Source organism: Gorilla gorilla, chromosome 1 (genome assembly GCF_029281585.2).
Source record: "Gorilla gorilla gorilla isolate KB3781 chromosome 1, NHGRI_mGorGor1-v2.1_pri, whole genome shotgun sequence".
NCBI classification, from domain to species: Eukaryota; Metazoa; Chordata; class Mammalia; order Primates; family Hominidae; genus Gorilla; species Gorilla gorilla.
Window position 1 is genome coordinate 203,721,147 of NC_073224.2, and position 23,528 is coordinate 203,744,674.

At 44.7% G+C, this 23,528-nt stretch overlaps 1 protein-coding gene across 16 annotated transcripts in view; it reads right to left on the minus strand.

Moving 5' to 3' along the window:
• THRAP3 (thyroid hormone receptor associated protein 3) overlaps positions 1–21,491 on the minus strand; it is an 80,028-nt gene extending 58,537 nt beyond the window's left edge. For 2 of the 16 annotated variants that reach the window (XM_055391878.2, XM_055391848.2), the window contains exons 1-2: positions 21,296–21,380; positions 16,446–16,702 (exon numbers count right to left, since the gene is read on the minus strand). The gene's annotated coding sequence lies outside the window, so the exon portion shown is untranslated. Of the gene's footprint in view, positions 1–16,445; positions 16,703–20,337; positions 20,390–20,698; positions 21,068–21,295 lie in introns of those variants that run through there. The other 14 variants (XM_055391884.2, XM_055391826.2, XM_055391901.2 and 11 more) reach the window with 11 other exon arrangements.
• Positions 21,492–23,528: the final 2,037 nt, after the last annotated feature.

A 23,528-nucleotide genomic window follows, 5' to 3' on the forward strand; every position in this document is an offset into this window, starting at 1 on the left:
CCAGGCTGGAGTGCAGTGGCACGATCTCCACTCACTGCAAGCTCCGCCTCCTGGGTTCATGCCATTCTCCTGCCTCAGCCTCCCGAGCAGCTGGGACTACAAGTGCCCGCCACCACTCCCGGCTAATTTTTTGTATTTTTAGTAGAGACAGGGTTTCACCATGTTAGCCAGGATGGTCTCGATTTCCTGACCTCGTGATCTGCCTGCTTCAGCCTCCCAAAGTGCTGGGATTACAGGTGTGAGCCACCGCACCCGGCCCATGTTATTTATTTTTTAAAAAGAAAAAGGCTGGGCACAGTCGCTCACACCTGTAATCCCAGCACCTTGGGACGCCAAGGCGGAGAGATAACTTGAGATCAGGAGTTCGGGACCAGTCTGGCCAACATGGTGAAACCCCGTCTCTACTAAAGATACAAAAATTAGCTTGGCATGGTGGTGTGCACCTGAAGTCCCAGCTACTTAGGAGGCTGAGGCAGGAGAATTGCTTGAACCCAGGAGGCAGAGGTTGCAGTGAGCCAAGATCGCTCCACTTTTCTCCAATGACAAGGTCTTACTCTATACATATTCCTATATACTGTGCTTGAAATTCTCACAGATATAATACTGTTTATCCTCTCATGCACCAGTCTGCCAGCCCCAGGTGCCTTGGAGTTCCATGAAAAAATGGACAAAGATTTACATGCTCTACAACCAGACTCTGGGATTGAATCCAGCTCTATCTCCTTTACTAGCTGTGCAATCCTGGATCTGTTTCATCTTTCCTTGCCTCACTTACACCTGTAAAATGCAGATTATAATCATACCTCCCCCTAGGATTGTAGGGAATAATTAAATGGTTAATACATGGAATGTACTTAGAACGACTGTAAGCACAGATATGCACTCAGGTTACCTCTTATTATCAGATGTACTATAATCTTAAATTTATTCAAAATTGCTACTGACTGAAAGATACGTGATTTTGGTGGGTGTGGGGAGGAAGTAGCGAAAAATAAAAAGTCCTAGCTGGAAAAGCAAATATAACTGTTCAAGGGCTATTAAAATGCAATGATCAAGAGACAAGGAATGAGAGACACATTTACCCAGGGGAAGAACCAAAACATAGCTAGCCTCAAATGCCAAGTAAAAAGAAAAGTGAACTTTATCTCTGCAAATGGGAAGCCACTGCATGTTTCTAAGCAGGCAAACTGTTGGGATAAGGGGATGGATCAGGATGGGCAAGATAAAGTTAGGAAGCTATCACATTTGAGGTGAACAGACCCTGGAACAGAATCATTCAGTCAGCAAGACATGCACCTATCATATTTAAGGTCTTTAAGGAGTTTGTTTACCTGTAAGACTGGGGAAAGGACCCAGGCGTGGTGGCTCACGTCTAAAATTCCAGCACTTTGGGAGGCTGAGGTGGGGAGATCACCTGAGGTCAGGAGTTCGAGACCAGCCTGGCCAAAATGGTGAAACCTCGTCTCTACTAAAAATACAAAAAAATTAGCCGGGCGTGATGGCGCAGGCCTGTAATCCCAGTTACTCAGGAGGTTGAGGCAGGAGAATCGCTTGAACCTGGGATATGGAGGTTGCAGTGAACCAAGATTGTGCCAGTGCACTCCAGCCCGGGCAACAGAGTGAGATTCTGTCTCAAAAAAAAAAAAAAAAAAAAAAAAAGATTGGGATAGGGGGTGTCACATGCAGAGATCTATATAATATATGTCAGAACTCAGCACCACCAGAGTGGTACAATGGCAAAGGCCACTTACAACTAGAGGAACAAAGTAAGCTTTTCAGGAGGAAGACTTAGTAGTCAACCTGGCTCTGGCCAGGCGTGGTGGCTCACGCCTGTAATCCCAGCACTTTGGGAGGCCGAGGCGGGTGGATCACGAGGTCAGGAGTTTGAGACCATCCTGGCCAACATCATGAAACCCCGTCTCTACTAAAAATACAAAACAAAATTAGCTGGGTGTGGTGGCGTGTGCCTGTAATCCCAGCTACTCAGGAGGCTGAGGCAGGAAAATCGCTTGAACCAGGGAGTCGGAGGTTGCAGTGAGCTGAGATCACGCCACTGCACTCCAGCCTGGCGACAGAGCGAGACTCCGTCTCAAAAAAAAAAAAAAACCCACAAGTAAAATTGTACAGGTAGATATGAGAAAAGGAGCTTTCCTCACTAGGCATCCAATAGCAATGGAATAGAACTCACAGGAGTGAAATCTGAAACTGCTTTACACATACATGGCATTCAACAAATAAATGACTAGACGTAGAAGTGACGAAGAGGAAAGGAATCAAGGTTTCAAAACTAAGTGACTACGAAATCTAAGAAATCAGTTTGACACTAAGTATAGTAAAGCTAAGAAGAAGGTATAATTTAGATGAAATTTTTAATTCAGTTTTGGATACTTTAGTTTGCTCATGCTGGAGAATCCATGAAGGCACATTCAACCTTTGAAGACTTTTTCTAATTACAAATTGGAAGTAGCTACTAGATTTGACACAGAGTTCAGAAACTTATTTTCAACCAAACTTCCTAATTAGAAATAACATTACCAATTTTGGAATCTTTAGAAAATTAAAAAGATGCCTATCCAAAATGTCCATATTATGATTCTCCTAGTTAAAGAAAATAAATTAGTAGCTGCTTTGCAGCTTATACTAATCCAATAGCAATTTATAAACACCATTAACAAATGGCAACCCTCTTCCTTCCCACAAGGCCACTTGGTCATTCTTAAGTAGAAAGTTCCTCACAAAATGCATCTTATTCCCAAACCACTTATAAGCAACATTAGCAGCTTACCACAATCAGCATTCTATTTTTGTTTTTAGAGATGGGGTCCTACTGTCACCCAGGCTGGAATGCAGTGGCATGATCATAGCAATCCTCCTGCCTCAGCCTCCCAAAGTGGTGGGATTACATGTGCAAGCCACCATGCCCAGTCTGTCTCAAAATAAAATAAAATAAGCAATTAAAAAAAAACACTAACTGTGAAAAGCTTTAAAATTTTTAGAAGAAAACAGAAGAGAATATCTGTATGAATTCAGGGTGAGGAAGGATTTCAAACAAAATTCTATAAGTATAAACCATAAAGGTAAAGACTGACAAATCTATCTATATGCCTTAGAAAATCAAAACAGAGGATGGGCGTGATGGCTCACGCCTGTAATCCCAGCACTTTGGGAGGGCGAGGCAGGCGGATCACAGGTCAGGAGATCCAGACCATCCTGGCTAACACAGTGAAATCTCGTCTCTACTAAAAATACAAAAAATTAGCCGGGCGTGGTGGCTGGCGCCTATAGTCCCAGCTACTCAGGAGGCCGAGGCAGGAGAATGGCGTGAACCCGGGAGGCAGAGCTTGCAGTGAGCGGAGATCACGCCTCTGCACTCCAGCCTGGGCGACAGAGCAAGACTCCATCTCAAAAAAAAAAAAAAAAATTCAAAACAGACGGCTCGCACCTGTAATCCCAGCACTTTGAGAGGCTAAGCTGGGAAGCTCACTTCAGCCCAGGAGTTCAAGATCAACCTGGGCAACATGGCAAGACCTGGTCTCTACAAAATATAAAGAAAATTAGCCAGGCATCGTGGCGCACACCTGTGGTCCCAGCTACTCTGGAGGCTGAGGCAGGAGGATCATTTGGGCCCAGGAGTTCGTATGTTCGTGCCACTGTACTCCAGCCTGTGGGACAGTGAGACCTTGTCTCAAAAAACAAATAAATGAACAAACAAAAAAATGAAAGCAGAATATATAACCTGAAAGTAGAATGTAGACCTAAATACCCAGAAGCTCCATCAGTTAGGTTTATAACAAAAATTATTATGAATGGAAAAATTAATTCCAGCGGGACTGTGGATGCATGGAGCATACCAGCGTTAGCAAAATGGCAAAATCCATACAGCATTAAAGTTGTACTTACTTCAAGAGCTAAGACATCTAATGACATCCAAAGAAAATAAGTAGCTTCCACAGCCACCAGAAGTAAAACCATGACAATTAATTTTAGCAGATCTTGGCCGGGCATGGTGGCTCACACCTGTAATCCCAACACTTTGGGAGGCCGAGGTGGGTGGATCACCTGAGGTCAGGAGTTCGAGGCCAGCCTGACTAACGTGGTGAAACCCCATCTCTATGAAAAATACAAAAATTAGCCAGGCATGGTGGTGGGTGCCTGTAGTCCTAGCTACTCTGGAGGCTGAGGCAGGAGAATTGCTTGAACCCAGGAGGTGGAGATTGCAGTGAGCCAAGATCACGCCACTGCACTCCAGCCTGGGCAACAGAGCAAGACTCTGTCTGGAAAAAAAAAAAAAAAAATTTTAGCGGATCTTAAACTTAAGTCAACCTTCTACTCATGTTAATGTCTTAATTAAATATCACAATGCAAAATACCCACACATTAAGAATTTCTGCTGGTAAACATGACCTGGACATTTGTAAGAATATATATTTATTTATATATGTGTATATATATATACACCCATTATCATTTCAGATAATGGGAAGAAAAATACAGTACAATTTTTTTTTCTCTTGTTAGGGCACTGCCATTTAAACATAAACCTGAAGTACTCTAAAGAGAATTCAGGTTTACAAAACAAAAGCGTGGTGAGAGGTGTCAGGTATCAGCGGCATGTATTTCTGAAAAGTAAAAATCTTTTTTTTTTTTTTTTTGAGACGGAGTCTTGCACTGTCACCCAGGCCCGATCTCGGCTCACTGCAAGCTCCGCCTCCTGGGTTCACGCCATTCTCCTGCCTCAGCCTCCCAAGTAGCTGGGACTACAGGCGCCCGCCACCACGCCCGGATAATTTTTTTGTATTTTTAGTAGAGACAGGGTTTCACCGTGTTAGCCGGGATGGTCCCGATCTCCCGACCTCGTGATCCGCCCGCCTCAGCCTCCCAAAGTGCTGGGATTACAGGCGTGAGCCACTGCGCCCGGCCGAAAAGTAAAAATCTTAAGAAGGAAAAAACAAAAATGGCACACTTTACCTATTTTGCTTAGTGAAAAACTGCAGCCAAAATTGTTTAAAGTAGCAGGTAAAATAAATATTATCACAAATTATGTTAATTTTTGAAGTGGTACAGGTGCTGACTTCTAGTAGTATCCAAAATATGCACAAGAAATAAAAATCCAAAATATGTCCAGGATTATTTTGATACCTATATTTATACCAAAAAAAATGGTAAGGGCTGTGATGGTTAATATTAGGTGTCAACTTGACTGGACAGAGGGATAGCTATATGGCTGAGGCAATGTTCCTGGGTACGTCTGTGAGGGTGTTGCCAGAGAAGACTGACATGTGAGTGAGTGGACTGTGAGAGGAACCAGCCCACATGTCCAGCTGGACCCTCAATGTGGGTGGGACACCATTCAATCAGCTTTAAGCACAGCTAAACAGTGGGGATAAGTAGATTGCTTGCTGAGTCTGCTCTCTCTTTCATGCTGTGACAGATGCCTGGCTTCCTCTCCTCCTGCCCTTAGACATCAGACTCCAGGTTCTTCAGCCTTTGGACTCTAGGACTTGCACTAGAGGCCTCCCAGGGGCTCTCGGGCCCTTTCACCTCAAACTAAGGGCTGCACTGTTGGCTTCCCTGGTTTTGAGGCTTTTGGACTTGGACTGAGCCACGTGACCAGCTTCTCTCTTTCCCCAGCTTGCAGACAGCCTATCATGGAACTTCACCCTGTAACTGTGAGAGCCAATTCTTCCTAATAAACTCGCTTTTATTTATACATATATCCTTTGGTTCTGTCCCTCTGGAGAACCTTAATGTAGGGGGGTTGATGAATTTCTGTTACAAGCTGTTCTTATGTGTTACATGTAACAGACATGGTAAATATTTATATTCTTTGTGTAACAAACCATGCCTTTACGTGAAGTCAACTAAAAAACAAACACATAGGGATATGTCATTCTGAGCTCAACGTTTGTCTTAAAATGTAAATAAATTGTGAAATGTATCCACAAAAACAAATGATTAAGATGATAAAATTTTACGTTATACATATTTTACCACGAAAAAAGTAAAATGAGTTGATTAGTGGAAAGAAGTGACAAAGCAATTAAGCAAATGCTAACAAATGTAAAATCTAGGTGACGGACATATAGGTCTCACTGTACTGTACAATTGTTTCAACTTTTTTGTATGCTCGAAATCTTTCATAATAAAATGTTGGAGGAAAACAGAAATCAAAGATATTGCCATCCCTGCTAGAATACACTTGATACAGAGTGATTAACCTACCCAGAATCAGGGAAACAAAGGCCTTACAGGGATGATGAAATGTAAAAGCCAGTTTGGCCAGGTAAGGTGGCTCATGCCTGTAACCCCAGCAATTTAGGAGGCCGAGGTGGGAGGATTACTTGAGCACAGGCATTAAGGACCAATCTGGGCAACATGGTGAAACCTCGTCTCTACTAAAAACACAAAAATTAGCTGGCCATGGTGGCGCAAACCTGTAATCCCATCTACTTGGGAGGCTGAGGCAGGAGAATCGCTTAAAGCCGGTGCAGGGGCGGCGGAGGTTGTAGTAAGCTGACATCGAGCCACTGCACTCCAGCCCGGGTAATAGAGTGAGAAGCTGACTCAAAAAAAAAAAAAAAAGACCAGCCTGGGCAACACAGGGAGACCCCGTCTCTACAAAAAATAAAAAACAGGGCCGGGCATGATGGCTCACACCTGTAATCCCAGAACTTTGGGAGGCCGAGGCGGGCGGATCACCAGCTCAGGAGATCGAGACCATCCTGGCTAACAAAAAAATTAGCTGGGTGTGGTTGTGGGCACCTGTACTCCCAGCTACCTGGGAGGCTGAGGCAGGAGAATGGCGGGAACCCAGGAGGCGGAGCTTGCAGTGAGCCGAGATCGCGCCACTGCACTCCAGCCTAGGCGACAGAGCAAGACTCCATCTCAAAAAAAAAAATAATAATTAAACAATAAAGAAAGAAACAAAGAACAGCCGGGCATGGTGGCATGCACCTACAGTCCCAGCTACTTACTTGTGAAGCTGAGGTGGAAGGATCACTCGATCCTCTCAGGATCAGGAGTCACCTTTCAAGCCCAGGAGTTTGAGGGGCTGTAGTAAGCTATGATTGCACCACTGCACTCCAGCCTGGGCAATGAAATAAGACCTTGTCTCCAAAAAAACGAAACAAAACAAAAGCCCGAAAAGCTCGCTCATTACACTAAATCTTCTAAAAGTGTTGCTGACTAAAAGTCCATTTTAGCTACATTCAATGAGATCATCACAACAGCTGTAATAACACTAACCAGTGGGAAGAGATCTGCCTACCATAGCCCCAAAATAGACACTAAACAAGCTTTAGCTCACTCATCATAAATATCCAGTATCCTGAAGACAACACTTGAAGCCCCAATCTAAGCAATAAATTAGTCTACCCCTAAAAAAATAATCTGGATAGGAATTAAATCTGAAAATGATACAAATCAAAAAAGATTTTTCATACCACATATTTCCATTCCAATAAATGCCTAGCACTCATAGGCAAGTACTTAATGCCTAATTTCCAAATTTCCCACAAACAGAAAAATCAAGTAACATCAAATGTGGTACTTAATCTAAATTCTAGTTCAGGCTGAGCACGATGTTTTACCCATACAATCCTGGCACTCTGAGGAAGCTGAGGTGGGCAGATGGCTGGAGGTCAGGAGTTTAAGACTACCCTGGGCAACAAAATGAGACCCTGTCTCTACAAAAAATTTGCTAAATCGCCGGGCGCGGTGGCTCACACCTGTAATCCCAGCACTTTGGGAGGCCGAGGCGAGTGGATCACGAGGTCAGGAGATCCAGATCATCCTGGCTAACACGGTGAAACCCGTCTCTACTAAAAAAAAGAAAAAAAAATTTTGCTAAATCACCAGGCATGGTGGTACACACATGCAGTCCCAGTTACTCAGGAGTCTGATGTAGGAAGATCACTTAAGCTCAGGAGTTTGAGGCTACAGTCAGCTATGTTCATGCCACTGTACTGAGGCCTGGGTGACAAAGCAAGGTTGTCTCCAAAAAAACACAAAAAGAAAAAAAAAAACCTATTTCCTACCTAGTTGTTTTTTTTTGTTTGTTTGTTTTGTTTTCAGACAGTCTCACTTTGTCACCCAGGCTGAAGTGCAGTGGCATGATCTTGGGTCACTGCAACCTCTGCCTCCCAGGTTCAAGCAATTCTCCAGCCTCAGACTCCCAAGTAGCTGGGATTACAGGTGCCCACCACAATGCCTGGCTAACTTGTGTATTTTTAGTAGAGAGGGGGTTTCACCATGTTGGCCAGGCTGATCTCGAACTCCTGACCTCAAGTGATCTGCCTGCCTTGGCCTCCCAAAGTGCTGAGATTACAGGCATGAGCCATCGCGCCCAGCCTTTTTTTTTTTTTTTTTTTTTGAGATGAAGTTTCACTCCTGCCACCCAGCCTGGAGTGCAGTGGAGCAATTTTGGCTAACTGCAACCTCTGCCTCCTGGGTTCAAGCGATTCTCCTGCCTCAGCCTTCCAAGTAGCTGCGATTACAGGTGCTTGCCAACATGCCCAGCTAATTTTTGTATTTTACGTAGAGACAGGATTTCACCATGTTGGCTAGGATGGTCTTGAACTCCTGACCTCAGATGATCCACCTGCCTCAGCCTCCTGAAGTGCTGGAATTACAGGTATGAGCCACCATGCCCGGCCCCTACCTAGCTGCTTTTTGTTTTGAGATGGAGTTTCACTCTTATTGCCCAAGCTGGAGTGCAATGGCACGCAACCTCCACCTCCCAGGTTCAAGCGATTCTCCTGCCTCAGCCTCCCCAGTATCTGGGATTACAGGGATGCGCCACCACGCCCGGCTAATTTTGTATTTTTAGTAGAGACAGGGTTTCTCCATGTTGGTCAGGCTGGTCTTGGTCTCCTAACCTCAGGTGATTTGCCCACCTCGGCCTCCCAAAGTGCTGGGATTACAGCTGTGAGCCACCACACCCAGCATTGTTTTTAAAGAACAGAAACTCAAAGTTATATATATGCATACTCCAGAGCTAAGAGGTTCAGTAAAATTGTCCCCAAATTGTTTACTTTCAGCATAGAGGTAACAGCATTCTCTCTGCATTCTGAACATGTCCATTGTGGGCTGAGAGGTAGAGTTTAGTTAATATGAAAATGGTGATACATAAACGACAAAGGAAATTCGGAAACTCTTCTGTGAAATCTAAGGATGGAAAACTGCATGTACTAGCAGGCCCCGGCAGAAGATGCTGACAAAGATATGAAGAGGCAAGGTAGACTGGTGCAGTGGTAGCTTAAACCTGTAATCCCAGCACTTTGGGAGGGGGAAGTGGGAGGATCAGTTAAGCTCCGGGGAAGGGAGGGGAAGGAAGACTGGAGTGGGGAGAAGGAAGGAGGAAAAGGAAAGGGGGAAGAAGGAAGGGAAGAAAGGAAGAAAGAAAGGGCAATGTATACCAGCACTGTCTCTCTACTAGAACTTTCTGAGAATGAAATGTCCTATATCTATGTAGTTCTATATAGCTAGTATGACTGAGGAACTAAATTTTTAGAGCTCAACATATACTTAATAGACACTGATCAAGGAGGAAATGGAGAGACATAAAGGTTTGGTTTTTGCGCCCAGTCTGTCATGAAGGTTTTTTTTTTTTTTTCTTTTGAGACAGAGTCTCGCTGTGTCACCCAGGCTGGAGTGCAGGGGCGCGATCTCGGCTCACTGCAAGCTCTGCCTCCCAAGTAGCTAGGACTACAGGCACCTGCCACAATGCCCAGCTAATTTTTTTTTAATTTTTAGTAGAGACGGGGTTTCACTATGTTGGCCAGGCTGGTCTTGAACTCCTGACCTCGCAATCTGCCCACCTCGGCCTCCCAAAGTGCTGGGATTACAGGTGGGAGCAACCACGCCCAGTCCGACATAAGGTTTTTAAACCAAACAAAAGCATTAATTCTGGACTTTTTTTAAACTCACTGTATTATGTCAATAAACATGACTTTCCTGTCTCCATCTCTTTTCTACCTAGCATTCCACTATATGAACGTACCATAAGCAGTCCCATGGTGGCATATATTTAGGTTGCTATCAGTTTTTCACTTACATAAATAATACTGTAATGATTATTCTTATCTTTAAGGACCTGTCCAACAGGAAATCCTTAAGGTGTGTTCCTTGAAGTACATAGTGTTGTCCTCTAGAAAAGGCTACAGCAATTTATACTGCCACCAGCAGTGTTTGAGAATTTCCCCAAACCTTCACCAACAATAATCATCATATTTTTTTGTCACGGTGGAAATCTCAGGAAGAAAATGGTATCTCAATTTCATCTGTATCTCTCTGGTTTTCATATGAGACTTGTCAGTATTAATAATCTAATTTTCAAAATGGTCAACCAATTTTTCTAGAACCATTTACTGAATAATTACACCATCCTTCACTATCTTAAAATATTGCCTTTTTGGTATCCTTTGTTCTTTCCAACTGCTGTGGGATTGAGGGTTCTGAGTGTTTCTCATTGTCTTTTCAGATTTAACTTCTTATGACTACTTTCCTTTTCCAAATAGCTACCAAACAACCTATATTCTTGTTTCCATATACAATAATATTATTATCTATGGTGTCAAAATCTTCACAGAAAAAAGAAAATTATAATGATATTCATGTGCTGAATACCTACCACATGCCTGTCATTGGGTTAATCATCTAACCATCACAATAACCCCCCCTGCAGCTAGACAGAGATTTCTACCTCCATTTAAAATTGAACAGGCTGGTCATAGTGCCTCACGCCTGTAATCCCAGAACTTTGGGAGGCCAAGGCGGGTGGATCACCTGAGGTCAGGAGTTCGAAACCTGCCTGGCCAACATGGCGAAACCCCAAATCTACTAAAAATACAAAAATTAGCCAGGTGCGGTAGTGGATGCCTGTAATCCCAGCTACTCCAGAGGCTGAGGCAGGAGAATTGCTTGAACCGGGAGGCAGAGGTTGCAGTAAGCCAAGATCGTGCCACTGCACGCCAACCTAGGCGACAGAGCGAGACTCTATCTCAAAAAAAAAAAAAAAAAAAGACTGAAACAGAAATAAAGGAAGAGAAGAGGCAAGCTAGGTTCTACACTATGAATAAGACAAAGCATTCAGCACTAACCCAAGAATTAATGTCACCTTCTAAATTTCCAAGGAAAAGATGAATTATCAGAACAGGCTTTTACAATTTAAGTTCTTCTGAAGCAAGATGCTAACTATTAAGCTTTCATAATAAACAAACCCAAGAAGTGCATCCCTATTTCTCCTCCACGGTTCCTCTTTATCTTTACTATTCAGAAATACCTTCATCTAGTACCAAAGGAAAAAATATATATACATATGACATACCATAACAGTAAAAATCTCTTCTATATATCCAAACACTGGCCTGAAGAATGACATTATGAGAAACTTTTACTTTCTACATTACCTATTTCTGTAATGTCTGAATTTTTTCAACCACCATCTGTCTGTGAGCGGGGGGAAGAAATGAAGACACCTCCCTGCCCCACCAGGGCTTTCACAAAATGTGTGCTCTGCTTGAATAAACCCTGGGGTAGGGTAGAAGGGTATTAGGGGACTTATCAGTTTTATCTTTTTAAAAATAAAATGTTGGCCGGGTGTGGTGGCTCACATCTGTAATCCGAGGACTTTGGGAAGCTGAGGAAGGAGTTCGAGACCAGCCTGGGCAACATGGTGAAACCCTGTCTCTATAAAACTACAAAAATTAGCCAGGCATGGTGGTGGGCACCTATAGTCCTAGCTACTCAGCAGGCTGAGGTGGGAGGACTCCCTGGGCCCAAGAGGTCCAGGCTGAGGTTAGCCGTGATCACGCCACCATACTCCAGCCTGGGTGACAAAACAAGACCCTATCTCAAAATAAAAAGAAAAAGAAAAAAATGAAATGTTAAGCAGAGCCTCAAAGTATAAAATATAAATGCACAACTGTTCTGATTGAAGGAGGAGGAGAACTCAGAAAACTATCATTATCACAACCTACTTACTATAGTTACCTGCAGTTCTGCAGAATAGCCTTGATAGAATGGGTTTTGAATACAAATTTTTATTTTATTTTTTATTTTTTTGAGACAGGGTCTCACTTTGTCACCCAGGCTAGAGTGCAGTGGTGCAATCTTGGCTCACCAAAGCCTCAACCTCCTGGGTTCAAGCAATCCTCCTGCCTCAGCCCCCTAAGTAGCTGGGACTACAGGCTCACGCCACCACACCGGCTAATTTTTTATTTTATTTTGTAGAGGTGGGGTTTCATCATGTTGCCCATGCCCAGGCTATGAGCCACTGTGCCCAGCCTTAAATCAACTTTTTTTTTTTTTTGAGATGGAGTCTCACTCTGTCACCCAGGCTGGAAGGCTGGAGTGCAGTCACAAGATCTCCGCTCACTGCAAGCTCCCCCTCCCAGGTTCATGCCATTCTCTTGCCTCAGCCTCCCAAGTAGCTGGGACTACAAGCGCCCACCAGCATGTCTGGCTAATTTTTTTATTTTTAGTAGAGACGAGGTTTCACCATGTTAGCCAGGATGGTCTCGATCTCCTGACCTCGTGATCCGCCCATCTCAGCCTCCCAAAGTGCTGGGATTACAGGCGTGAGCCACCATGCCAGGCCAAATCAACTTTTTAATTCACACACAATAAATGTACACATCTTAAGAACACAGTTCGATGGCCAGGTGCAGTGGCTCACGCCTGTAATCCCAGCACTTTGGGAGGCTGAGGGGGCAGATCACCTGAGGTCAGGAGTTCAAGACCATCCTGGCCAACATGGTGAAACCCTGTCCCTACTAAAAACACAAAAATTAGCTGGGCGTGGTGGTATGTGCCTATAATCCCAGCTTCTCAGGAGGCTCAGGCAGTAGAATTGCTTGAATCTGGGAGGCAGAGGTTGCAGTGAGCCGAGACCGCGCCAACAGCACTCCAGCCTGGGCAACAGAGTGAGACTGTCTCAAAAAAAAAAAAAAAAGATACAGTTTGATGAGTTTTGACAAAACATACTGTGTAACCACCACCACGACCAAAACAGAATATTTCTATCACTCCAGAAAGTACCCTCTTGCCCCTTGGCAATCTACTCACCTACCACTGTACAAATTATTTTCAACTGCTAACTTAACAGAACCTGAGTGAACTAGGACTTGACAATGGGAGCACTTCAGAGAATGCCACCAAGCCAGTTATTTCCTTATTCCCATATTAACTCATCCTTTTTTCAATATTTACTATGCCTCTTCTACGTAACTCAATGTCCTAGGTAGTGACTAGATTCAACATTGAATAAAACAAATCCCTCTTACTCTCTAAAGACGTGAAGGATGAAACACGATAGATTAAAAATAAATATCATGTCATATAGTAATAATGTAGGGTTGGGGAGGGAAACAGCAACAGTTTTTGAAGAGGAGTACTATTATAGAGGAGTCAAGAAAGGCCTCTTTCAGGACATTTCCCAATGTAATAGATACATGTGTACAAAGATACATCAAAACTGCCAAAGCCAAGGTGATACAGCAACTCTTTAACACTTAAGTAATAAGAACTTATGAGTATACAAAGCAAGGCTATGTAAAGGGTCATCTTATGCCTGAAACAAGAATTTCTTATATTTAAAAATTTAACTTTTTTCTTTTTGAGACAGGGTCTCCTCTGTTGCCCAGGCTGGAGTATAGTAGTACAATCTCAGCTCACTGCAACCTTTGCCTCCCGGGTACAAGTAATTCTCCTGCCTCAGCCTCCCAAGTAGCTGAGATTACAGGTGCACACCACCACACCTGCCTAATTTTTCTATTTTTAGTAGAGATGGGTTTCGCCATGTTGGTCAAGCTAGTCTCAAACTCCTGACCTCAAGTGATCCACCCACCTCAGCCTCCCAAAGTGCTGGGATTACAGGCGTGAACCACCACACCCAGCCACTAAATCTTTTTCTCTATTGGGCAACCCAACACCGGAATCTGACCAATTCCTCAATCACTTTCATATTAAAAGTTTTTTTCTGATAGCCGATAGTCTTTCAAGCCAAAGGAATTAGTCAAGACTCTAGGACATAGTCTTTAGATAAACTGGGACCATCTTCTGTGAAGCCCTGCTATAAAGGAAAGCCGTTGAGTAAAGAAACTTCCTCGTTAACTTTACAATACAGTCTCACCTCTATGCATTCCTCTATCAATCCTTTATTCATGCCATCCTTTTCACTAAAATCGAGAAAAAGGAAATTGAGTTGTTAACCTCACATACACACAAAAAAATCACATGGCACTACTGAAAACAATACAATGGACTTCATAGTAGTATATTATTTTAAAAAACAATAGAATAACCTTAGTTGTTATGTCTCAGGACAAGAGCCAAAAGTCTTATTAATGAGACATTCAACAACTCTGCTTGGCCTTCTATCTTCTGAGACAGGCCAAGCTATGCAGTGACAACATTCCAGATGCTATAAAGCAAACCAAGCAGAACAAAAGTGAGGACACTGAACACATACCAGCTAAACAAGGCACCGGCAGGGGTGAGACCAATGCCTCTATGCTCTCCAAAAGTCTGTTTTTCTTCAGTTTGGAAACAAAGTAATTCAGTGTTTTGGGGGTTCCCCCTGCATTGCTTCAACTCCATCTTTCAAAGCTGCCTAAAATCTTTTTTTTTTTTAAGAAGAAACAAACGAAGGATATAAGGTACCAAGACAGAAAAAAAAGGTCAATGATAATGTAAGACAGCAAAGTGACTATGAATGGGAGTATCAGAGACCTCTATGATATATCCAGAACAGGTAATAAAAGATGGAAAATAGACAAGTAATAGAAAGGTATAAAATAGTAAATACCAACTAACACTCTGTCCAGGTCAGGGCTACATGTCAGACTGTTGGCAGGGTCTAGGGCAAATTGGAAATGACATGCCCCAACTATAAAAGATGGTTGCTGCAAAACAGAAAAGCAGATCCATGGCTGCCAGATCTGCTTTTTCAAAAGCAGCCTGAATCCACATTTTTATACAAAATCTCCTTTTTAAATGTTGATAACTAATTCAAATGTACAACACTGTATGAGCCAAAGAAAATATATCTGCAGATTGGATTTAGTCCATAAAACTTTTTAGGCAGAGGTTGAAAACATCTGCCTAAATACATGTATTTTCAGTGGTATAACTCAACTCTGTGGCAGAAAGCACATCCTACGCTTCCAAAGAAATACTATTACCTGAAAAATACACTACAAAAGATATGAGTATACATCTGACAAAATAAATCACTGAAGGAAAGCACACTTAAAATGCTCCTTTTCTAGGCCGGGCGCAGTGGCTCAAGCCTGTAATCCCAGCACTTTGGGAGGACGAGGCAGGTGGATCACCTGATGTCAGGAGTTCAAGACCAACCTGGCCAACTTGGCGAAACCTCATCTCTACTAAAAAATACAAAAAAAATTAGCCAGGGCTGGGCGCGGTGGCTCATGCCTGTAATCCTAGCACTTTGGGAGGCCGAAGCGGGCGGATCACCTGAGGTCAGGAGTTTGAGACCAGACTGACCAACATGGAGAAACCCCATCTCTACTAAAAATACAAAATTAGCCGGGCATGGTGGCCCATGCCTGTAATCCCAGCTACTCGGGAGGCTGAGGCAGGAGAATCGCTTGAACCCGGGAGGTGGAGGTTGCGGTCAGCTGAGATCGAGCCATTACACTCCAGCCTGGACAAGAACAAAACTCCGTCTAAAAAAAAAGAAAAAAAATTAGCCAGGTGTGGTGATGGGCACCTGTAATCCCAGCGACTCGGGAGGCTGACGCAGGACAATCGCTTGAACCCAGGAGGCAGAGGTTGCAGTGAGCCGAGATGGCACCACTGCACTCCAGCCTAGGCAATAGAGACAGACTCTGTCTCAAAAAAAAAAAAAAAAAAAAAGGCTGGGCACGCTCACGCCTATAATCCCAACACTTTGGGAGGCCAAGGCAGACGGATGACCTGAGGTCAGAAGTTTGAGACCAGCCTGACCAACATGGATAAACCTCATCTCTACTAAAAATACAAAATTAGCTGGGCGTGGTGGTACATGCCTGTAATCCCAGCTTCTCGGGAGGCTGAGGCAGGAGAATCACTTGAACCCAGGAGGCAGAGGTTGCGGTGAGCTGAGATTGCACCACTGCACTCCAGCCTGGGCAACAAGAGCAAAACTCCATCTCAAAACAAACAAACAAACGAACAAACAAACAAACAAAAAGCTCCATTTCTGGAACACTTAAAATATGTACTGTAAACAAAATTCAATGAAAGAAAACATTAGAAAATGAATTTTTGTCAAATTGGACTCACCAAATTTCAGCTTCCTCACTATGAGCAAAACCAGCCCCTATCTTCTAGACAAAAAGAAACTAAAATTTCTACAGCACATCATTAAAACATACTACTTATCCTCAAAAACAAAAAAACAAAACAAAAAAAAAAACTGTAGGCCAGACACGGTGGCTCACCGCTATAATCCCAGCACTTTGGGAGGCTGAGGCGGGCAGATCACGAGGTCAGGAGATGGAGACCATCTTGGCTAACACGGTGAAACCCCGTCTCTACTAAAAATACAAAAATTAGCCGGGTGTGGTGGCGGGCACCTGTAGTCCAAGCTACCTGGGAAGCTGAGGCAGGAGAATCACTTGAACCTGGGAGGCTGAGGTTGCAGCAAGCCGAGATCGCACCATTGCACTCCAACCTGGGCAACAGAGCGAGGCTCCATCTCAAAAAAAAAAAAAAAAAAATTAGTTCCCTTGAAAAATTAATAAAGTCAATCTTTTAGAAAGGGTACCCGTGTCTCTCTCTTACTGCCTTGGTAAGCCTTGAGCAATTACCTTTTTCTTCCTTAGAGACAGGGTCTGGCTCTGTCGCCCAGGCTAGAGTGCAGTACTGCAATCATAGCTCACTAATACCTTGAACTCCTGGGGTCAAGGGATCCTCCCACCTTAGCCTCCCAAAGTGCTGGGATTATAAGCATGAGCCACCATGCCCAGCCTACATTTTTATGGATTATAAAGCTGCATTATACGGTCTAGAACATTGTTTCTTAACTTTTTTGAAACTCTAACGAATATGGTAGAAGGAGAACACATTTTCCTTGAGAAAATGCACCCCTACTCCAAAATATTTTACAGAGTTCATGGGCTCCCTGGAGTCCACCGGCCATAGATTAAGAATGTAATGTCCTGCTGCAGGCTGGGCGTGGTGGCTCACGCCTGTAATCCCAGCACTTTAGAAGGCCGAGCCCGTTGGATCACCTGAGTTCAGGAGTTCAAGACCAACCTGGCCAACATGGCAAAACCCCGTCTCTACTAAAAATACAAAAATTAGGCCAGGTGCGGTGGCTCACACCTTTCCTGACACTTTGGGAGGCCAAAACGGGCGGATCAATTGAGGTCAGGAGTTTGAGACCAGCCTGGCCAGCATGGTGAAACCCCGTCTGTCTCTACTAAAAATACAAAAATTAGCTGGACATAGTGGCGGATGCCTATAATTCCAGCTATTTGGGATGCTGAGGCTGGAGAATCGTTTGAACCCTGGAGGCAGAGGTAGCAGTGAGCCGAGACCATGCCATTGCACTCCAGCCTGGGTGACAAGAGAGAAACTCTGTCTCAAGAAAAAAAAAAAAAAAATACAAAAATTAGCCAGGCGTGGTGGCAGGCGCCTGCAATCCCAGCTACTCAGGAGGCTAAGGCAGGGAGAACTGCTTGAACCTAGAAGACAGAGGTTGCAGTGAGCCAAGATAGTGCCACTGCATTCCAGCCTGGGCAACAGAGGAAGACTCCACCTCCAGAAAAAAAAAAAAAAAGAGGCCACGTGTGGTGGCGGGTGCCTGTAACCCCAGCTACTTGGGAGGCTGAGGCAGGAGAATCGCTTGAACCCAGGAGGCGGTGGATGCAGTGAGCCGAGATCGCACCACCACACTCCAGCCTGGGCAACAGAGCGAGATTCCGTCTCAAAAATAAAAAGAATGTCCTACCATGCAGAATGTTTACTTGTTTTGAATCCAGTTATCACTCTGTTGCCCCGGCTGGCATGCAGTGTCATGATCATGGCTCACTGCAGCCTACAGAGACTATTAAACCTACTTACCCTCCAATCTCTGCTTCTTGCTCTTCCATCTCTATTTTCTTGCTCTGTCAGGTAACTACCATCTTCGGTCTCTTAACTAACATACCTCACAATCCATTTTCCATACTTCTGTGAAATGATTTTAAAACATAAATCACCCCTGAAACCCCTTCCTTCCTCCCTCCATCTGTTGTAGGCTGGGCGCAGTGGCTTATGCCTGTAATCCCAGCACTTTCGGGAGGCCGAGGCAGGCGGATCACCTAAGGGCGGGAGTTTGAGACCAGCCTGACCAACATGGAGAAACACTGTCTCTACTAAAAATACAAAATTAGCCAGGCGTGGTGGCACATCCCTGTAATCCCAGCTACTTGGGAGGCTGAGGCAGGAGAATCGCTTGAACTGGGAGGTGGAGGTTGCAGTGAGCCAAGATTGTGCCATTGCACTCCAGCCTGGGCAACAAGAGCGAAACACCATCTCAAAAAAAAAAAAAAAGTTGTAAATAATGTTATATATGTATGTGTCTATACATATTAAAGAAAGAGAGAGACTGCAATCCCTCCTACCATCAGAAGGCTTCAATGGCTTCCCTAATAACCTTCTCTCTCCAACTCATCTGTAATCACTCTCCAAAGTGTCAAACACAATTGGCCTCCTTTCAGTTCTGAAAGCACAGTAAATTCTTCCCATCTTCCAGTTTGTGCACTTACTGTTTCCTCTACCTGGAGGAACTTCCAAAAAGAACTTCACTGACCACCCTTAGGTCTCCCCCTTTTCAGTGTCTATCAAAGTCCTGAACTGGACACCTCTATGTTACTTTTCTCAATTTGTAGTTTATTTGCTTACCTTTTGTGTTCCCCGCCCCCAACAATCCTGTTAAGTTTCCAAAAGACAAGACCTCATCTGTCATCACACCCTAATATATTCACAGGCCCACAACAGAAGCTGGTAAATGACAGGCTCTCAAGTACTATTTGTTGAATAAATTACCCAATCAACCAGAGTCAAACAGTGAACAGATCTTAGATGTTTATAGAATATGTGTGAAAAAATCCACCAAAACCCTGTATTTGAGAGAATAGCATTAACCAGACTTCCTTCCATTCAGGATGTCAATATGCCCTACAGAAACAGGGTAGCGCCCTAAAATGCTTAGTGGTTAGGACTATCCATTCTAAAAATAATAAATAGTGGCCGGGCGCGGTGGCTTACGCCTGTAATCCCAGCACTTTAGGAGGCCGAGGCAGGTGATCCCCTGAAGTCCGGAGTTCAAGACCAGCCTGGCCAACATGGTGAAACCCCGTCTCTACTAAAAATACAAAAATGAGCCAGGCGTGGTGACACACACCTGTAATCCCAGCTACTCAGGAGGCAGAAGCAGGAGAATCGCTTGAACCCAGGAGACGGAGGTTGCAGTGAGCCGAGATTGTGCCGCTGCACTCCAGCCTGGGTGACAGCGCGAGACTTTGTCTCAAAAAAAAATAATAATAATAATAAATCGTATGTCTGTGTACCCTCCCAGTCATCAACATTTCCCATCTCTGGGCTAATCTCAGAAATATTCCAAGCTTCCTCCCTCCAATTCCTCAGAACAAAATAGATCACTCTTTTTGTAATCCATATTTTGCAGGCTAAACCAAATTCAAAAGTACCTATATACTTGGTATTAAATAAATACACTAAGGTGGTACTACTACTACCATCACCACTGCTAAAATTGAACTGTACCTAGTCTACAAAACTAAAAACATCAATCTCCAAAATTGGAGATCTTTCTCTGGTGCTAAAACGTTTAAAAAACAAAGAGATGGAATTACACTGGATATAGAGGTTTTTAATCAAATCACTTCTTACAGAAACCTCAACACAACTCTCTTACACAATGCAATTAAGCCCAAATGGCTGCAGTAAAACTTATCATTAACGTATGAACATTGGTTCACAAAATACATCTCCCGGCAAAGAACAAACTGAGCCCGATTTGCTCCACAAGTTGTTCATGGCAGGAGCCGGTTTTGGCTATTTAACAAGCTTCTAAATCATAATACACACGTCAGACTGTCTAGAATAACAGAACAGACTACAACAGTACTTCTACAAACGAAAAAAGTCAGGGTCATCTGAAACAGAAGAAAAACAACGGTGTGATACACGCCTTACCTCTCTCGGCGCACACTCTAAAAAAAAACCTATAAATGATGATATTACTTTTTAACAGTGGCTAAGTGATTTTTATTTTATCTCATTTAGTCTCCACAATAACCCTGTAAAGGGGTCACTGTTACTTACTGCTGTTTTAGTGATAAGAAAACTGAGGCACCTGGAGATGAAGACTCTTGACCTAAGATCAAAAGATAGCAGGGCCAAGATTTAAACCCAAGCCAACTGGTTCAGGATACTTCTGTTATGCTCCCAACAGAAGCTTCACTGCCTCTCTCTTGCCAGGTCCTTCTATACTCTCAGAGGCTTTCCCTTCAACCCAATTAACAAATTCCCCATAAACACTGTACTGCCACTGATGGCTTCCAACTTCTGTGCACCATTGCTGCTCCCCAGCTTCTGCTGCCATGCTCCACCCCTAAGATTTGTAAAGTCAAAGACAACAGTTGATAAAAGTTGCTTAGGTGCTAAGAGAAGCACAATAATTCACCTCATATAAGCAGAACTCACGCCGATTGCCACTGGAATGCAAACCGGCCTCAGCTCCAGCCCAAGAAAAAAGTGAGAACTCTAATATTCCCGTAGGAGACAAATTTGGACTATCCCGTTTTTGGCCACCAGGCTGGAAAGAACGGAAGCGGTACTAACATTTACTGAGTGGCAGCCACATGCGCCCTAGGAGAAGACCGAATCAGGCCAATGGGGACTGGGTGGGGGGAAGGGCACTCAGGAGTTCCGGGAAAAGAAATCCAAATAACGGGGTTCATACGACCAAAACGGGAGGAGTAGGGAGCGGCCGCCCCCAGGCCGACTGCAAGATAAAGCGGCGTAGGAGCTGCTCTGCAGAGAAGGCGACCAAGAGCCTCGGGAGCTAGGCCGGGGCCAGGGGAAGCCCTAAAGGGCGGGGAAGGGGAGGAGCCGGAGGGAACGGAGCCCGCTCAGAAGAGGCCAGGGTGTAAGCTGGGGGGAGCGACTCCACGCCAGGCCTTCCCCGAGCCCCTGACCAGCAGCTGGGGAAAAAAGATAAGAGACGAAACCACTAGAGCCCGTTAAGCTGCCCTAATTTCCATCAGAGGCGCTCACTCACCTGGGCCTACCACAGCGATCGCAGCTGCAGCTCGCAACGGCACAACCAGCCCGAACCTCGCCCCCGCCCCACAGCGCGCCCAGCGTCTCCGCTCTCCGACGACGGCGACGGCGTAGCCCCGCTGCCTCCTGGGAAATGTAGTCCTACGCCCTCCTCTCCTGGCCGACTTGGCTGCCATCAGAACTACGTTTCCCAAAAGACAAGGCGAGCGTTGGGCCCGCCGCTTTGCGTCACGCGCTCGGTTGTCGGCGGTCACGTGGGTTGCTCGGGGCCGTCCCCTCCCCCCGCCTGGGTGGCCTGGAGATGGAGGAGGGCGGTGGACGGAAGGGGCGGGGGCGTTGCTGACGCCACTGCCCCCACCATTTTGGAACCAGCCTGGAGGGAGAGTCTGAGCCCCACCCACTCCGGGCCAGCTTGCCTTGTTGAAAAGCTTCCGAGTTGGGAGTCGAGTCTCCCGGTTTTCGGTCTCTGCTGTGCTCCCTTCCGCTTTGTGACCTTGAGCAAATTCATCCCTCCTCTCTAAACTTGTTTCCTCCCCTGTGAAATGAGACTTGTAATTTCTACCCCACAGCGTTGTTGCCAGGCTCCGACAAAGTAAGGCACAGGAAAGCCTCAAGCACCCTGAAAGCGCAACGCAAATGGAGGGGTTGGCTTGGTTTCGTTTTTTTAATTTTAATTGTGTGACCTCATTCGGAGACCCAGAAGCCGCCTCTCCCCAGCCTGCCTTCTGTAACTATGATTTTCTGACTGTCGTCCTGGGAAGTTTGTTAAAATGGGTGCTACTGGGGTATTGAACCAAAAGTTTACCGGGGAGTGTCTCCCTGCAGTCTACATTTTAAACCGACCTCTCGGGTGATTCTTACCCACCTACAAGTTTGAGAATCTCTGCGTTTATCAGTTTTGCACAGGCTGGTTTCCTCCGGAATTTCTGCTCTAGTGCCTCTGAACATTTAAGACCCATCTCATATGTCACCTGTGATGCTTTCAAAGTTGACTAGCTCCTCCCTATGCCTGTGTTCCCACAGTAAGTTTGCATCTTACTCTATAAGTATCAGGGCCTTCCCCGACAAGACTGTGAGCTCTTTGAGAGCCGAGATCAGTTTTGATGGATTTCTGCACCTCCAGAGAAAAGTAGACACAGTACACATCAATTAATAAAGAAATCTAATGCTCTTCCTAAGAGAAAAGCTGCAAGGCTCAACTCAAGTAGCAGACCACGCCACATCAGCCCTTGCCCTTAGTGGCTTCGGCAGCATTCCTTGCACACGGCTTACTCTTTCTTCCTTCTTTGAGCACTTCTTGTGGTCCACGTACGGCGTAGTGCTTCTTAAAACGTTCTAATTTAATTGATTTTATTTTTATTTATTTATTTATTTATTTTTTGAGATTCTCCCTATGTCGCCCAGGCTGGAGGGCAGTGGTGCGATTTCGGGTCACTGCAACATCTGCCTCCCAGGTTCAAGCGATTCTCCTGCCTAGGCCTCCTGAGTAGCTGATTTTACGGGCATATGCCACCACACGGCTAATTTTTCTACTTTTTGTGGAGACGGGGTTTCGCCACGTTGGCCAAGCTGGTATCAGACTCCTGACCTCAAGTGATGCACCTGCCTCGGCCTTCCAAAGTGCTGGGATTACAGGCGTGAGCCACGGGGCTGAACCAATGTAATTTTAAATTCAAAGATTTTCTGGGTGTCTATTGTATACAATGCCCAGTGTAAAATACTGGGAACACGGTAGTAAACTAGATGGATACCAAAATACATAATTTTGGCTCCCCTTTTAAGAAATACAGGCATAGGCCGGGCGGGGTGGCTCACGCCGGTAATCCCAACGCTTTGGGAAGACCGAGGCGGGCAGCTCACCTGAGGTCAGGAGTTCGTGATCAGCCCAGCCAACATGGCGAAACCCGGTCTCTACTAAAAATACTACAGATTAGCCGGGGTGTGGTGGCGGGCGCCTGTAATCCCAGCTACTCAGGAGGCTGAGACAGGAGAATCGCTTGAACCCAGGAGGTGGAGGTTGCAGTGAGCCGAGATCATGCCACTGCACTCCAGCCTGGGCGACAGAGCAAGACTCTGTCTCAAAAAAAAAGAAAAGAAAAAAAGAAATATAGGCATATCTCAAATATTGCAGGTTCAGTTCCAGAACACCACAATAAAGCAAAGATTGCAGTAAAGTTAGTCCAAGTTTCCCAGTGCATATTAAAGTTAGATAGTATGTTTATATCATACTG